Source organism: Porites lutea, chromosome 14 (genome assembly GCF_958299795.1).
Source record: "Porites lutea chromosome 14, jaPorLute2.1, whole genome shotgun sequence".
In the NCBI taxonomy this organism is placed as follows: Eukaryota; Metazoa; Cnidaria; class Anthozoa; order Scleractinia; family Poritidae; genus Porites; species Porites lutea.
In genome coordinates, this window is record NC_133214.1 from 16479692 (window position 1) to 16498745 (window position 19054).

The following is a 19054-nucleotide window of genomic DNA, read 5'->3' on the forward strand; positions in this document are numbered from 1 at the left end:
AACCCGAGGTTAAATGTTAACCCAGGTTTCTTTTTCTTTTTATCAAAAGCACACTATCGGATAATTTTCTCTATTCTTTTTATAGTATCCAGTCATCAAATTGTAGGCAAAGAGAATTAAACTGAATTTGCTTTTTAAGCTCTCATATCCGAGTTCAAATTTCGCACCAACCGTGGGTTACCTTAACCCAGCTTCGAACAACCCGGCCCAGATCCCGACAAACTAATGCGATCTGCAATCTGTCTTGGAGCACTCATATTGATAAAATATCGAATAAGGCCAACAAGATCCTAGGTCTAAGGGACCTGTAAAGGATTTCAAGATGTTTCCACATTGAGAACTCTGTATCTTGCCCTGGTCAGATCACAGTTAGAGTATTGCAGTGTTGTGTGGTCACCACACTTATCTAGAAATATTTCTAAGTTGGAGCGAATTCAGCGAAGGGTAACTATAGTAAGTTTATTTCGAAGATCATGATGATTACGAACAACGGAGAAAAAAGCTCAATTTGTTGTCGTTAGAACAAAGGAGATTTTTATTTGACGTATTATTCCTGTATAAAGCCCTGAATGACTATATAAATATTGATCTATCTACATATGAAAATTTTTTTCAGATTCTGATCGGTATCCTTTAAGGGGAAAAGATGAATGTACTCTTAAAAAGAATTATACTAGAACGAATATATTTAAGTTTAGTTTTTTCAATAGGATCGTGGACATTTGGAACACTCTATTATTGCTTGTTCGTCAGGTAACAACTATTGCTAGTTTTAAGGAAGGAGTGAGGGAGTTTTTAGCTGGAAATGTGTGAGGTTTTTATTATTATTATTATTATTATTATTATTATTATTATTACTATTATTTTATTGATTGCTTTTTTTTGTACATATCTCCATATGCGTTTTCACATTTTTAATTGTCTGTCTTATTTAGTCTTAGTTTTTATGATATGAATATTTTTTTAGAAGGTGAATTGTCTTGTATTGGGTCTTTAACTCTTTTACAGACCGTCCTTATGGCAATGCCTTTGTATTTATCACTTACGTGAAACCGTTTGCCATTAAATTGTAATAAATAACAAAAGTGTTCTCTGGAATTAAGTACTCTTTGCCAGGGGCACCCATCGACGGTTTCCTCCTAAATACCATGAAAACACTTTTTAGGCTAAGATCTCTTGAAATACATTCTATACAAGAGACTATAAAGGGGACAGAGAGGGCATCCCCCATATACACCGTATTCCATAGGTAATTCGTCTCGAGTTATTTTTAACACCACAGATCTCAAGGGGGATTAGACAACACAGCCAATCACATAGCGCGAATGTGTTCCGCGTGGATGACCCACGCTGAGAGCCACGCGTCCTTCACGAAATGACGCAGAACAAAATGGGGGAAGACGCGGAGAGCGATTTTGCTATTCCTTTTGTCGACGAAAACGACTACAGCGAGATTTCTGCGAAAGCTGTGTCAGCGAAACCGAAATTAAAAAAGAATCGCCCTTCCTCTCTTGTATAGAGCTAACAGTAGAGCAGGGAAATCCTTAACACACTGAATATTCTCTCAGGATCATTTATAATTTACAGTTTGAAGAGAGCAATTTCTGGTTTGATGTTTATTTTTTTCAGTCTTTATAGCGATTATTCCTACCCACTTACTTTGTCAATTGTAGGCGAACCCTCCTAAAGCTGAATTTCAAGGGACAATATTCAAGCTCAGAAAGAGAAATAAAATTTCGTCGTTGCTTATTTACGTCCTCCATAAAACGCGAAATTAGGCATTTTCACGTCGTAGTCGTGCAAAAACGGGAAAGAAATGAACAAAAAAAGTGTGTTGCACGTGCGAAGTTGTTGTTTTGCTAAGTAAACCTATTGTTTTTTTGACGTTCTAGTTGTCGTCCGCGTCGTTGGATCTTAAACTCCCTAAATTGTACAAACGACCGGTTTCAATAGACCGGCGAAATTTCTCATTTTATTAAAGCACTGAGGTTACGACAACTTCGAGTTAAACTGATTTCACGGGTTGTCAAAGAGTCCAGCGATTCCTTTTTCCCAGGTGAGCGCCGACTCATTTCGCTTCAATATTCAGGAATGCTCTCGATCTTTTTACGCTTTCATTGCCTCTCGCCCGACATGTTTTGCACGGCGTTTGGTCATGCGAAACCTCCACGAAACATCCACGCCTCGCGCGAGGTAACTTTATCCCGATTCTAAAACTAACTCGAGACGAATTACCTATGGAATAGGGTGTATATGGGGGATACCCTCTCTGTCCCCTTTATAGTCTCTTGATTGTATATCTATTCAGTCATCCTAGGGGTGCTTGAGTCTTTTCAACATTGCAAGGGCTTCCTCTCTCCATCATATTTTTGAATCCGAAAATAGTTTTAGGTTTCCTTTTTTCTACGAAAAATAGCCTAACCTAGGGAGTGAAATGTGAAAAATTAAACTTACTTTAGAAAATCGTAGGAAATTTATTTCCGAAAATTGTACATGAATGGAACGGTCATCTAGAAATTTTTAGCTGTCCTCAAATAAAAGAAAATTCTAGGCAGTATTTGCTTCTCCGAACAGATATTTTACAGAAAACCGTCGTTAGGTGCCCCTGCTTTGCGTCAATACGATAATTACGGTATTGTTTTTAAGCTTTTTTTATTTGTCTAAGATCAATCACCACCACAATGTTTCACTGATTACTGTTTTAGAGTAGTGACAGTGTTTAGCGGAAAGTTCTAAAACAATTCAGCATGATGGCGAGTCTTAGAGGACACAAACAAAGAAAGTGAATAAAAATGTTTGTGTCCTCTAAGACTCGCAGCTGTCGTGCTGAATTTTTATATATCGAAAGACCCCCCATTAGTGACTGATAAGGCTTAACAACTCAGGCGATGTACGAAATTGTATTCTCCCGTTTTGGATGGGGGCGTTTTCCAATCCTTTACGCTGCCCTGTCTTACCTGCTAGGGGTGACCCTTTTTTTTCAAACGTAACTAAAAAACTGACAGCAATGAATGGGTGGGTGCTCACTAGAATTTAGAAGTTGGGCTTTATTCTGAGATGGTCCTTTTACAGCATTATGAACCCGGTTTATGAAACGGAACACACACATCGGTCTAGTTGTATGGCATATCGCTCCACGAGTTTCCCAAAGACGTCCTGGAAGATCATAGGTGCAAATCCCGTTGGAATATTCAAAATTGTAGAGAAGTACTTCCACCGGTGGGATGCCCTTACTATACCATTGAGGTATAAGAGACTCTCCTTGGTTTTGAACTATATTCTCTTTGGGTGCCCCTGCTGTTTTCTGAGCTAAAGCGCTCATCAAGTAACTTTATTTAAGAGAAGAGGCTATTTACTGAACAGGATTAGGGGTCAAACCCAAGCTAACCCAAAGCTTTATTTCAATAGTATACAAAAGTCCGTTAGAAGGCGTTTAAGACTGAAACCCTCTTCAAATTGTACAGAAGAACTTCCACCGGTTGGATGCCCTTACTACAATTGAGGTATGAGACTCTTCTTGCCATACTGGGTCATACAACTATGTTCTTATCCTATTACAGGTTCAGTGATAGGTGTGAATGATAATTATATATCAAAAGCAGCAAAAGTCTGCCACGATTTTGAACACACACATCGGTCTAGTTGTATGGCATATCGCTCCCCGAGTTTCTCATAGATGCCCTGGAAGATCATAAGTGCAAATCCCGTTGGAATACTCAGAACTGCTTGTGTGTTTCTTAGTTTTTCAATATTATAGCATCAATTGAAATAAATCAGGTGGTTGAGAAGTTTTTTCTACCTTTTAGCAGGAAGTAAAATTTTCATTCCGTATTTATTGGGCTGATGCCTTTATCTATACACTTCAGTTTTACACGAAGGATTTTTCACTTACTGTTGGTAACTAAGGTTCGATTATTTGAAAAGTCCCCAGTAAGGAGAGAGAACCTGAGAACGAGGTTACTTTCTGGTTCGTCAATAGGCTGGTTTCATTACTTATTTGTTTGGAATAAAATTTACTTTTTTCTCACCCATGAACCTTGATATTTCATGAATTTGGATCAAGTACTCGAGAAACGCGAAACGAGTGCTCTGAAAGCTCGCGCGCAAAACTCGCGCGCTGATTGAGACTGGGCACTAAAAGAAACAAATATGGCGACGGAGCACGCAGAACATGTTTGTAGTTAAATTGGACCTGAAGTGACATTTTTAGACTCCAGGTACTCGTATATCACCTCGATCGGCTCTTTAACTTATTCGTCAACACTTGGCTTTATTTATGGCAAAGAAATTCACGGACGTGGCTTGGCTGAAGGTCTCGCACAGGTCTTGTGAGGTATGCTCGAACTTAACTTAAACTTTAAGGCTTTGACCCATTCGCCCCTGAACCGCCCGTAACCGCCCGTGCGGATCCAGGTCCTTTCTACCTTTTTAACGGTCAAGGACAACTTTCTTCGCTAACTTGTGCAGAGTGAAGAGATCTTTCAAACCATACCAGAATGAGCACAATTCAGTCAAGGACACCGGAGAAAGAAGCAAAAAACCACGTGACATTGACCTGAAAATCGCCATGAATATCTTGTTCCATTGCTCACCTACCTTTCCTTTCACCTAATCCTAAGATCCTAAAAGCTTTCCTAAAAACTCTTCCCACCAAAATAAAGCCTACTAAATGCCCAGCAAGAGAAAAAAAAAAATGAGGCAAGAAAAGCGAACAAAGAAGGGAGGAGAGAAAGAGAAAAGTAAAAGTCAAGACTGCTGTGTCACTTTTAAACCCAAAAACTATCTCGAAATTTTGCTTTCTGCGCATGCCCGAACTTCGCAAGCTGTTATTTTGCATCTGGATCAGAAGGCCGCGAAGTGTACGACCTGTAAACTGGTTTGTGGTAAGTTTTAGCTCTTTATAGCACGACAGTGACCAGAAAACCACTCGACTAGCTTCAACACGCGTTTTTCGGCAAAATCTCCAGGAGCGAATGGGTTAACACAGAAAATGTTGGTCTCATGAGCATGAAATATTTAGATAATTTTAGTGAAAGGGTTAAGCTGATGTTTTAAACCTGATCACTATCAGGTAATTTTAAGTTAGCCCTTCTCCGGACATTTACCATCCCCATCTACAGTGAAACCTGTAATTTGTGGATACCCACGTGACCTTAGTTGGTGTTCCCTGAATACAGTCTCGCTTTGCAGAAAAAATGGGAAGAAATTCTTTAAACAAAGTGAGGCATTCGTTCACTTAATGTAATATAGGGTGATCGCTTAATATGGGCTTCACTAACAAAGAGGCCCTCTTGCAGACCTCTCGACTGTTCACAGTCCCCTATTTTTTCGTGAGATAGTTTAGATATACTGCCTCTTACTGTCACGGCTATCTTGATTTTCAAATGTGCTGAGTGGGCAGGCATCGGGGATTATAGCTCCCCCTAAGTAGTTTTGACAATCATGCAAGATGGCAGCCTGTAATGCAAAGCGCTGGATCTCGATGATCTTACAGAAAAATAGAGGACTGTGAACAGTCTAGCAGACGTCTCAACACCAAAAGACCAAAAACCTGGAGATCGAGGTCAAAAAACCTGGAGATCTAGGGAGAAACCAGGAGGTTTATCTATGGCGTCAAAAAGAACTAAAACCAGGTGTAAGAAAGACATGAAAAGGAAAATTGATCGCTAAGAATACGTTTAACAGGATACGAACCTTCCCATTCAGTTTTGAACTTTGTCTTCGCCTGATGAATTTTCATCGTCTCGCACCATTTTGACATCGTATACGAAACGTATCTAAATGCAACAAACTGGTAACGATCACCTTATTTGGCATTATTTTATCTTGTCAAAAAGACGATCAAATGTGGCGAATAGAGATGAATATGCCTGAGAACTGTGGATTTCTACATAACTGACACATGAAAATCAGTTTTTCGAGGCAAAAATGAAAATATTCAAAAAGTGTATTCCATCGGCTTGTGAATCTGTTTACCGTGAGATTTTTGTGCCTCATTGTGAGACCATGAGATTGTCCTCAAAACTTGAGACTTGAGAGGTCTGCTCTTGGATGGGGGGAGGGTTGTCCAATGCTCTGACAAATTTATGCATGGCATTGTGTTGTTAGGAAAATTCTGTACAAAAGTATAAGAATAAAGAACAAAAAATAGAATGAGAATTAAACAAAGCCATGCATAAGTTTGTCGGAGTGTTGGACAAGTATGGGTGGGGGGAGGAGGATATGTATGTCCCTAGTCTGAATTTCAAATACGGTCATCTCCCATTTTGAGGAGTAGGCCATGTTCCTCTGCCCGGTTGGTATTAAACAATGTGCATAAGTGATTACACATGTTTGATAGAACTGTAAACACTACCCATGTTGCAATTTCATGTAGCCTTATGTTGCTTTTTCAAGGCCATGTTGCTAAAAATGTGTAATAATAGCCTGCACATATGTGCGAAGCTCCTCAGAGATCTTAGGTATTAAACTTATTAACACTTATTCCTTGAGCCTGAATGGGGTCTGAGTCAATAGTCCATGAGGATGAAGGCTGAATAGGCTATTGACTCAGAGGCCATCAGGGCAAGAGGAATAATTTATTGTTTTAGTAAAATCTAACTAGTTGGTAAAAAATATCAAGACAAAACAACTTAACCTATTTAAAGCTAGACTTTAATCTTTTTTTGCTGCCAAGAAGCCGGTGCTTTTTGCTACTAGTGGGCTATAACATATAGCCTAGTAGTAGTCCAACCAATCAGAATGCAGCATAGATAATAGACCACTGGTTGGATTTTACTAAAGAATAATATCTTACCCTTTGGGTGAGCTGATTTTCCTGCAATGGTAGAGGTACGCTGCTGAAGCCTTTAAAACCCGTATTTTCAATCCTACGCTTGTCTCAACACTGTCAGTGAATTTCAGGATCTTCTCTTTGTTTTTGTGTATATCTGAGATCTGCTGCTTGCTGATTTTAAACTTGAGTGCTAAATTTGTTCTTTTTTCACTTTCCTCCAAATGTGAAATAATGGTTTGCTTATCCTTTATTGAAATAACAGACTGCTTTCATTGCATAGACATGGCAGTCATTTGAGTTTATGATCGAACCAATGTGGAATCAAGCATGACATTCCCTTAGCAACATAACAATTGAGCATATTAGAATTCAGCTGAATAATTGTTCATCTTGTGCCACTTGCACTTTTTCAAAGTGAAACAGATTAAAACAGTGTTTTAAACAGACGTTTGGAAGGATTAATGAACTTTTAATCGTTTCAACTTTTCAAGATGACATCTTTAATTAACCCTTTAAACTCTAACATTAAAATTTAAATTCTCATTTGTTGCCCCCATTCATTTCCTACAGAAGTAGAGGGGAGAAGTTGATAAAATATCAAGCAAATTCATCTTGTGTGATCACGTCTGTAATTCTAGTGCAAGGCTGCTGCCTAAGAAAATTAGAAGTTAGGAGCCCGAGCCGCATTTCTAGGAGCCCAATTAAAAAAGATCAGTAATTTTATCAACCCTTTGATGATGGCCATCGAGTAGCGAAAAAACCGCATTTTTCACCAATTCCTCTTCATTGGACTGGTTTTCAGCTAATTAGCATAAGAAAGGCTAAAAAAGAATTTTGCAAGGAAAGGCGTGTTTTCGACTAATCTGACGTAATTAAACAGCTTTTTTCTTTTTCATGCATGTGCAAAAGCCAAAATTCGGACCTTTTTTGGAAATCTGTTTCAATCTTTCTGTCTTACTCTCTTTTTTTCCTTTGCCTGTCTTGTTTATTAGCAGTTTTGTTGCCCACTTTATCGTCCTCATTTTGCATAGAATTGTGGCTGGCTAACTTTTTAGGAAAGAGGCAAATTAATCTTCAAAGAGTAGTATGTAAACAGGAAAACTGGCAGTGGGTTTTTCCCCAAAATTTTACCTTTTTTAGTGAGTGTAACTCTGACAGGATTGGTCAGAATATCCAAAATGAGGTATGCTGGAAAGATCTATCTTTGAAGTTGTTGTTGTTTATCAATTTTATACCCTGTGAGCAGAGGCCCTTCGATCTTCCTAGATAAGTCGGGACGGCTTAAAAGGAGTGTTGCATGACGAGACAAAACTGGAACAATACTTGAGCCTCAAACGAATGGAGTTTCGGAACACGAAAACCAAGTTTCGAGCTTTGAGAAACCAGCATTTTTTATACTCACCACTCGAAAGGATTTCAGGAAACGATTTATTTCTGGAGAAACATAATAATAACCATTTGCACATACATTGAATGCACGGACCAACGGACCTTGCGTCACTCTACAAATACAATTTGAGCAAAGTTAAGTTTAAGTTTTTAGGTGATAAAAAAGGACCAATGAAAGGTTTTTATCTGGAAGTTTGGAAAATTGACTCAGTATTTTTGTATCAAGTCTATCTTTTGAACTATGACAACTGTTTTTATATTTGTGAAGGTTTGTATTTACGGGCATCGCACTCAACAGCGTAAATTAAAAAGAGATTGAAATGTGATCTTGAATAGCCGCTGTGAATTATTTTTAAAAACTGGAATGTTTTTGCGAGCCTTTCAAAAGTTCTCACAAAACGTACAGAAAAAAATAAAGAAGGCGTAGATAACGCTGAATGAATGATAAAAGAAACCTCCAAGTGTATCGTTTGTGTGCTTAGCAAGATAGAAAACGCTACAAACTTGCAAAGTTGATAGCATACCGATGTCACGTGTAATTTGAAACCAGCTTTCTTTTCCACGGATCACGACTTTTCCTCGGTTTTTACTTCATGCAGTAGCGACCAAACGTTTGTAATGCTGAAGGAAAAGTCATGATTTTATTATCAAGGCTTTTTAAAGACTATTAAATTATTCATTTGACACCATTTTCACATAAGAAACTTCAACTCTTCTGCAGCAGAAGTCAGAGAAGCGAATTTCAAGACATAAGTGCTGTTTGTTTACCTTTTATCAGAGGTAATATATTTTTGCCTATGGCTGACGATCAAACAATGTTTTCCTTTGTCATATCTGTTTGGGCCCCCTGTTTGAAATTTTGGTCACCTGAGGGTAAATCATAGGCACCTCTGGCAACCGGGCACCCGTTAGGCAGCAGCCTTGCTAGTGACCACTCTGTTTTACAAGGCATTCATATTACAAGGAGAAACTTGATGCTGATCACTCTTAAGGCTTAAAGGGTAAATATTCATGAAAAACGGGACTAGCAAAACAAGTGTGTATGATTGAAAAGTCCAGATAATCAAGGTTCAACTGTAACCCCGATTAGTTAGCTGTTGCATACAGAATTACTTAATTTTTTCATGCTAATTTCATGGAACCTGCAGCCTTCACACGTACTCTTTTAAAGGCTTCCAGTTCAAAAACACTGCCTGTTAAAGAGACCAAATAGTGGGGAAGACTCAAGACCCTGAAAACCATACCCTGCACAGTGCAACATCCCTGTCTAGACCAAATGATGGAGTGTCTCCACCCGGAAATGGAACCCCCTAGTAAAGTCAATTCTGGCCATGTGAACACCTTGCGTTTATGGACACCTTGATAATAAGGATGTAAAAGCAGTTAAATTTCCATTCAAAATACAAATTATGGACTCTTAACCTGACCAACTGACCTGACATGAGATAAGGTGTCTAAAAAACTCATATACAAGTTCCATTTTTTAAAATGCTATGTCAAATGAGGTTAATTTTTGTCAATTTTTTATTTCAGTGATTGACAACATTGCATCACATATTTGAAATTCTTGGTGAAGTGGAATAGAATGGCAACCTGCAAAACAACTCACAGGAATGACTGTTGGATAACAAGATCAGCAAGAGAAGGTGACCCTGAAGACAAGGTAAACAACTCTCCTAATTTTCTTAGAGTAAATAAATCGCCAATTGAGTCAAGAATCGAGACTCGCAACGGACTGTCCATGTTCAAGTTCAAGTTCATTTATTCACACTTATTCAATTACAATACAACAACAATAAGAAAAAAAAAGAAGAAGTAAAAACAGAGCTAACTATACATTGAATTAAACATAACAAAGGAAAAGAGTGTGTAGCAGCCAAAGGAGCGAAGATTTTAAGTTGGCTACTACCACAGAACGGTCACAAGTGGGTGGAGGTTATACAGTACTTACATGTATAAAAAAATTTTTAAATTAAATAATTGAATAAATAGAGCTAATTAACAGATTAGAGTTGTTCAAGATGCCTGACTGTCAAGTAGAAAGAGTTTATATTCTTTTTTAAAACTGTTCGAGGGGAGACACTTAATTTTTATAGGTGTTGCTTCCCAGGTCTGTGATGCCACTACACTAAACCTTGCTAGGCCATAATTAGTTCTGGAAAATGGTCTGCACAGGTTTTGATTAGTGGCATGCCAAGTGTTATAATTATGGACAGCTGAAGCCGGTTGAACTAAGTCATAGACGGCAGGAGTTGTATCCTTTTTGTTATTGAATTTTATGCACAAGAGCGCCAATTTTTAATTTAAAGATATTCTCTAACTTTAAGATTTCTAATAGTGTAAAGTACAGTGTGGGACTTTCTCTTTTGTTTGCAAAGAAGATGCAGCGAATACTATTAATTTTCTTTTGACTTACTTTGAAGGAAAGGTCTTATGCTTATGCTGAAGGAAAAGTCATGATTTTCTTATCGAAGGTTTTTCAAAGACTGTTAAATTATTCATTTGACACCATTTTCAGACGATAAACTTCAACTGCTCTGCAGCAGAAGTCACAGAAGCGAATTTCAAGACATAAGTGCTGTTTGTTTACCTTTTATCAGTGGTAATATATTTTTGCCTATGGCCGACGATCAAACAATGTGTTCCTTTGTCGTTTCAAAAGTGCAGAATGAGCAGGGAATTTGTGTTTGGTGGAAGTTAGCCTGAGAGCAGGGTGTCCAGTCCCTATTTTTTCCTATTTTTTGAGCCTATTCCTATTTTCTCCTATTTTTAAACTAAACCTCCTATTTTTCCTATTTTTTAGTTGGTGAAGCCAAAATTTGTAACAAAATTGAAAATGGAATTATAGTTGTATGTGTTTTTGAGTGAAATTTATCATAAAGCAAGTAACATGTTGACTTTATGTTCTAATATTCAAAAAAATGACAGTTGCGTTTGTTCTTTCCATGACCTCTATTGCCGATTAGAGTTCTGTTAACATTTTTTTTGGTTACTTTTTGTATAATTTTCTCGTGCACCTGCATGTATTGTATGTAGTGTTATCGTCCTCATGACTTGAATATTAGTAAAATCCAGCTAGTGGTCTATTATCAGTGCTGCGTTCTGATTGGTTGAGCTACTACTAGGCTATATGTTATAGCCCACTAGTAGCGAAAAGTGCGGGCTTTTTGGCGGCAAAAAAGGATTAAAGTCTAGCTTTAACTGGGTAAAATTTTTTGTATTCTGGATATTTTTGACCAACTAGTTGGATTTTACAAAAACAATTATTCCTCTCGCCCTCATGGCATCTGAGTCATTTGGCCGCTATTGACTCACAGCCCATTCGTACTCAAGGAATAATTGTTAAATATTTTGTATAGCCCACTGAAACTGCATTTCAGTATCTGTACATGTTGTATTTTATTTTGAAGTCTTGCTCGCTTTTATGTTCATCTTTGAAACTGAAAACAGGATCAAGTTGTCCTCTCACAACATAGGCCAGATAAATCATCCAATCAGCTTCTTGTTTAAAAAACCAATCACTAGCTGATTCTGGATGCCACATGAAAAGAACAGACTCAAGTGTTGTTTATGGCGCTAGCTCTCTTGATGAGCCCTTGTTAACAGCTATACCTAAGCAACTGGTGAAGGATCCAATAATTTGGTTGCAAAATCGGTCTGGTAGTCATAGCTAAGCAGAGTGTTATGTTCTTCTTAGAACTTAACCATGACACACTTACAATCTGGTACCAAATAGATCAGTGTCATTTTGCATACACCGCGGAGAGCCCAGTTCCGTACTTAAAATTATGTGGTCTTTTGACTCAAACAAGCATATTCTCAACCAGCCACCGATTGCAGATTAATGGAAGGAAAGCTTTCCATAGGACGTTTTTGTATATCCTTCAATGACAACTCAATCGTAAGAAATTTCACTCTTCAAAGCTTTTGAAAGATTTGCCGCCAACTTGAAGGGAATTTCCATATGATCACCTTTGATTATAGAGCCACACCCGACCTGTAGTCAATCATATCATTCTGATTTAATACCGCGTAACTGAGCCAATAAACTAAACGTTACTGATCATTTTCACTCCTTCTTAGCCGCGAAAGTTGATCTAAATCCTGTGAACATAGAATCTGAGGACTTGGGCCTTTATTATAACCCTTATGAGGTGCAGGGAAGCTATCTTTGTCGACAAAAGTACTTTTGATTTTCCTATTTTTCTCCTATTTTTTAATGCAAAGTTTCCTATTTTTCCTATTTTCTCAATCCTGAGTTTCCTATTTTCCTATTTTTTTGAGCAACCATGCCGCTGGACACCCATATGTTTTAGGCGGCAGTTTGGGCTCCCTGTTTGAAATTTTGGTCACCCAAGAGTAAATCGTGGGCACCTCTGGCAACCGGGCACCCATTAGGCAGCAGCCTTGCTAGTGACCACTCTGTTTTACAAGGCATTCATATTACAAGGAGAAACTTGACTGCTGATCACTCTTAAGGCTTAAAGGGTAAATATTCATGAAAAACGGGACCAGCAAAACAAGTGTATATAATTGAAAAGTCCAGATAATCAAGGTTCAACTGTAACTCTGATTAGTTTGGTGTTGCATACAGAATTAGGTAATTATTTCATGCTAATTTCATGGAACCTGCAGCCTTCACACGTACTCTTTTAAAGGCTTCCAGTTCAAAAACACTCCCTGTTAAAGATGCAAAATAGTGGGGAAGACTCAAGACGCTGAAACCCATACCCTGTACAGCGTAACATCCCTGTCTAGACCAAACGAGGGAGTGTCTTTACCCCGGAAATGGAACCCCCTAGTAAAATCAGTTCTGGCCATGTGAACACCTTGCTTTTACAGACACCTTGATAATAAGTACATTTTCTGTTTCCTTTTTACCGATTTTAGGATACCCTTAGTGAGCCATGGCTTATTAAGTTGCCTGTGCTTGCTTTGGCTAGCCAGCTTGATAGGTGCATGTTTGTCTACAATTTTATTCAGGGTATTGATTGCCTCCTGTACCTTTTCATTTAGATTCTTTTCTGGGTTGAGGATTTCGTGCCAATCAATCAATTTTTTATCATCTAAGTATAGATCTTTATTAAATTTAGAGTAGTCTCGAAAATATTTTTTGTTACTATTATTCCGTGTAGGCTGGGTTCTGACTAAGCAGAAAATCGGAAGATGATCTGTTATATCAATTGTCAGGATTTCTGCTGTGAAATTTTGTAAACAATTTGTATATATATGGTCAATGAGTGTTGCTGTGTGATCAGTAAGCCTCGTAGGTTTAGAATGATCGGCAAGAAGTTATTGGCATAAATCATATCTAAAAACTCTTCAGTTTGAGTATGTTCATTGAATTTCGGGAAATTTATATTCATATCTCCAAAGATGTAAATTTCGTGTCTATTGGGATTAATTATTTTGATTATATCATTTAGTTGGTTGCGAAACTGTTCTAACATTACAAGTGGGATGCTTGTAGATACTAGACTACGAGTAGTCCCCCATTTGTTCTCAGGGATAGTAAAACGAGCGAAACGCGAGCGCGCGTGAAAATCACCCCACGCGAGAAAAAGCCACACGCAGCGGGGAGAGAGTCGCCTTTCTCGCGTGGGGTGATTTTCACGCGCGCTCGCGTTTCGCTCGCTCTACTATCCCTGAGGACAAATGGGTGACTACTCGTAGTCTATGTAGATACAACCTATTATGATCTTTTTACCTTCATCAGCATCAATTTTTGCCCAGCAGGATTCAACTAGCGCTACGTCAAATTTAATGTCAGGCCTAGGTACAGCTTTAAGATTATTAGCTATATATAAAGCAGCTCCACCTGCGTTTGTTGGCGAGTCCGTGTGAAAAAAATTATAACCTTTGATGTTTACATTAGAAATAGACTTCTCACCGAATTTAGTTTCTGTAATTCCAAGTATATCCAGCTTGGAGTCAAGGGAGCATAATAGTTCTTCTAATAGATTTAGGTTTTTAGATAAACTTCTAATATGACAGTGAAGAATTGAAAAAGATTTTGCGTCTGAATTTACAAGCATTTTATTAAAGCTACGGACTGAATAATATTCTGAGCAGGGGGTATTATTTCAACATTAAATCTGGGTCGCACTCGTCCAATTTATTTGGATTTGGGAGGAGATCGTAAAGGTCAAGATCATGACGCCTATCCAGCCAGCTGCCAACCATAGCATGAAATTTCTATCAGTTAAATCATAAAATGGTCAACAACTACTTACGTTTTCCTGGTAATCAGCCATTTTCGCCTCCGTAATAATATAAGTTTAAAGAAGTCATTAAACGGATAGCTAATTAATTGAGCTCTTCAAGAAACTCTTCGAATTCCCCATGGGTTACGAAACATTTCGTAGTGGAGCTCTCCGTTTTCTTCAGCATTATTTTACCGTTAGCCGTCCAAATAAACTTGTAGTTGTGGTCGCGCTTGAATTGTAAGATTCTGTTCAGTAGTCGTTTTCTGTATGGCGTTAAGCTTTCATTGACATGAATTTGTGCTTTATGACTTAACACCGCAGATTCCGGCTCGCAGACCACAGACGGGAGATCTTTAGTCCGCTTAGATTTTAAGTTTTTCCTCTTGCTGTAAATTTCGTCTCTTTTCTCTCTTCAAGTGAACTTGACAATTAGTCGATCTCTCACTTTCTTCGTTGGCGGGAAACGATGAGCGATCGATATGTCGTTTTCGTTGAGGTTCACTCCCATATATAATCATCTCAGACATTTCCTTCACCAGCAACGCTGGGCTGTCATTAGGTACGACCGGAATACCGGTTATTTCGAGACAGTCTCTGCGCGTACTGCTCGAACTCAACTTGACCTCGACATTAAAACCATCGTTGCCGAGCTTGTTTATGTCTTCCTTGATCTCCTCTTTAATTTGCCCTTTCACGCCTTCGTTGTGTTCTTTTACGTTACCCCCCCTTTTGTGTCCTAAATACAAAGAAAAACGTGTGGCCGATTATGAGTCTCGCTGCTTGCGCAAGCGAGACTAATGATTTCTCTTGTTTTAAGGAAGTATTTTCTCTTTTCAGCAACAAACTGCAGAATGGGTGAAAGCTTTCCGTGACACCAGCATCCCCTGTTCGAATGACTTCTCGGTGACCGGAGACTTTCGGAGACCCTGTGAAGATAAGGGACTGGAACAAGCTGGGCTACCAACTGACGGTTTGTCTATTCAGAATGGCATCATTATCAGGTAATTATTAAAACCTGAATCATTGGATAATGCTATTCTATAGCTCTGATTGGCTTAGCCATTATGGTATATGAGCCATTATACCATGCTCTCCAAAAATGGTAACCGTACGCGTCTGCTCAAAATTAGAAACAAACTGATAATCGGTTGTTTTTACAAATAACGTCGGGAAGAATTCTCGATATTTTGTGGGCGTTTTTAACAAGGCAATCATTCCACTCGCGCTTGTTTGGATATGAAATGATTACAGCCAATGCGCGCTCGTGGAATAATTGTTAATTAGAGGTGTTCGGTCAGAGCGTATCGCCTGTATATAGGTTTCGTCCTTACTGTTTTAATGTGCGCTGGTGCATGTTTTTGCGTTACAGGACGTCCAGTTTACCCCTCTTAGCCACCTCACGGGAGAATGCAACTACAGAGGCCGTGTAACGTGGTGGACGAACCCTGTTGACAATTCAGGATAAGTTCTTCTGCGCGGCCATCATAGACAATGAAGACTACAAGTTTTCGCCAAGAGGCAGCTACTTTGCTCCTAAAGAAGGCGACTACGCATCGTACATCGAGTACGGACGCAGCCTTCCGTTCATTGCGCATCCTGAGGTATTTGGAATGCACGCCAAATGCAGACATCAGTAAGAACCAACAGGAAACCCAACAGTTGTTCAACAGCATCCTTTTGACGGAGTCTCGAACTTCCGCCAAAGGTGGAAAATCCGGCGACGAGATACTGTTTGGGGTGGCTGAAGATATTTTACACAAGAACTTTGACACGGAAGCGGCACTGCGGAAATACCCCACCACCTATACGCAGAGTATGAACACGGTACTGGTGCAGGAAATGGTCAGGTTTAATAGGCTAACGAGAAGTCGTGCGATCTTCGCTTATCAACATATAGAAAGCTGTTAAGGTGAGTGAACCTTCAGATAAATTGAATAGCTATTTTTATAGTGTTCTTGTTTGTAGTTTTGACTAAACGTGAAGTAGAATCTTTATTCCTTTACAGTCTCTAAGGCAGATCGTGGCCATTGCGACGGAAAGTGTCTGCGCGCCTTATAGAGAGTCAGAGAAAATGACTGAAAATTACTTAATCTAGGTGTCCAATGCATAGAGGGTCAAATAAGACAGGGACTAACTCTTGATGTCTGTTTAAAGAGAGTTGACTGTATTACTGGACCCTCTCGAACCTGTCGCTGACTGAAAGCAGTAAATACAGTTTCCCCTAAGGTGGAAATAGTACGTTAGGCAACCTCCGTTATTTCAAATCATGTTGCGTTCATCTGTGTGCGATATTGGACGACATGTTGCACACTGCACTTGTCTCTAGGAAATGTACCCGAGACATGTTACCGTTTCCTGTCACCCCTCCCTGCGGGTATATATTTTGCTCCTTTGTTATGGGGTAGGCAACTTACAGGATGTTGTTTTCGCTGCGTGTTTAGGCATGGGACTCACTAACCCGGTTTACCCGACCTTTTATATGTTCCCTAAACATTGTTCCACAGGGCCTGGTTGTTATGTCCTCTGAACTAGAGGAGGTAGCGAGCGGCATCCTTAAAGGCAAAATCCCTGGTCTGTGGATGAAGAAGTCCTAGCCATCTCCTAAACCACTTGGCAGTTACATCAATGATCTGATTGCTCGCCTCAAGTTTCTTTAAGAGTGGTATGACAATGTCACAATGGAGCGTCTCCCGTGTTCTGGGTATCTGTTTTTTTTCTTCACTCAGGCCTTCTTACGGGGATCAAAGCAGATGAAGGGGCCAAAAAATACACCGTTCCTATTGATCTCCTAACGTTTGACCTCGAGGTTCTTGGCGACGATAATTACGAAACTCCACCCAAGGACGGTGTCTTTGTTAACGGCTTGTTCACGGAAGGATGTCGATGGGATCGAGAAAAGAGAGTGATTGCAGGGTCGCATCCGAAAGCTTTGTATGATGGCATGCCTGTTATGTGGCTCAAACCCTGCAAGAAGGAAGACATTGTTGACCGGCCGCATTTTGTCTCCCCTGTTTACAAAACAAGCGAGAGGAGAGGTACGCTCTCTACCACAGGCCACTCCACTAACTTTGTGTTGGACATGCGCCTGCCATTTGATCAGCCACAGTCCCCTTGGATCATGCGTGGTGTGGCTCTTCTTTGCCAGTTGGATGATTAAGGAAGTGTTACATGCAGTATTAACGTGCACTCAAGAAGTGTGATATGCAGAATTATTAACGTACAACTTGTATATAGTCCTCATTCAGTTTATGGTGGTAAAATTTATATCCTGAATTTAGAACCGACTGATATTGTCTGCTTTATTCAAGCTGGAGTAGGAACAAGTATGGTCTGTACCCTGTAAATACGTTCTTACGTACTTAGTACTGACAAGTAGTAAATATACTGAGCGGTTGTAGTAAGGAATGGATTTAACAATATTCCGGGGCGTGTATTAATTTTGACCAAGTTGTTAACTTTCCGCCCTCCTTTTACCGCAAGATTTTTTTTCAACTTTTTGGTCTGAAGGGATATTCATCGCACGACATCTGCAAAAACACTTTCACTACTATACTACAATGATTATTACATTCGTTATTATATTCACAATCCTCGCGGCATTCAGAGTCATCGTCAAAGAGGTTCTCAGTCAAGGGTTTTTCCCCTCCAATTCGGAAGAGACACGAAGGTTATTTTACCGACGCCAGTTTGTTTGTTCATCCTTTACGCGGCGATGGCCGAAACCAACGAGATATACGTAACAATCATAGGCGACCTTCCTGTTCTCCTGACGCCAGTTTTAACCGAGAGGCCTGGGTGTCCGGGGTACGAAGCTGAATGAAATGTTCAAAATGAAATAGAAAATAGTCTGTCTCTTTAACTTACCGTTGATTGTAACCTCCTTAGTGTAGTGATCTTACTCTACCCCTCAATGCCCTGCAAGTTTAAGATCGTGGATCGTTTCCAGCGCCTGCGGAAACCACATTTTTCCCTCGCAAAGGTATGCAACTTTCTGGTCAACCTCGTTCTAAGGGTTCTCTCCTACCCGTCCCTGGGAACGAGGTTGTCCTCAGTCTATTTGCGGGTTGCGTCAAGTCAGGGAAAAAACTTAGATGTGAAATGAGCTATCTATATTATCATTAAAAAAGTCATTTTTATAATGAGGACTGTTTCTGTAGTTGGTCTCGTTTTGAAAGTGAGGGTTGGTTTTTGGAAGTTGTTAAAGGCCTATTGACAGCCTGAGTATCAGGCGTTTCTGGAGGAAAAAGGGAAAAGATAAGCGAAAATCTCCTGTCTCGTAGCCCCTTAGAAAAGCCTGATACTCAAACTAGCCTATTGAAGGACCAGTGTATAAGTGTCATATTTTGCAACTATTATTTTAAATAATGGAACGGTAGTTTAACCCGTCCAGGGCCCCCGCAGGGGAAGGGGCTGGGGGAGCCAGGGCCCCTCACTTTTTGAAAAATAAATAAATAAAATTAAGTACGGTGGAACCTCGATATAACGAAGGGTCAAGGGTGTGGCAAAATATGTTCGTTATCACGAGGTTCGTTAATTTATATTGCGAAAATTAAAAACTGCTCCGCGGGCCCTGCCGTCTAATCTTTGTTCAAACATAAGGTTTTAATGTCTATACTTTTATCTCGACGCAGATCGCACTCTGTCTTTGCAACGATTCGCCTTTCACAAAGATGGTCAGCAGGTG

General features: G+C 39.4%; 1 pseudogene; it reads left to right on the forward strand.

Moving 5' to 3' along the window:
* The first annotated feature begins 9749 nt into the window (after window positions 1–9749).
* On the forward strand, window positions 9750–18468 carry LOC140923992 (dynein axonemal heavy chain 7-like; annotated as a pseudogene).
* The last annotated feature ends 586 nt before the right edge of the window (window positions 18469–19054 follow it).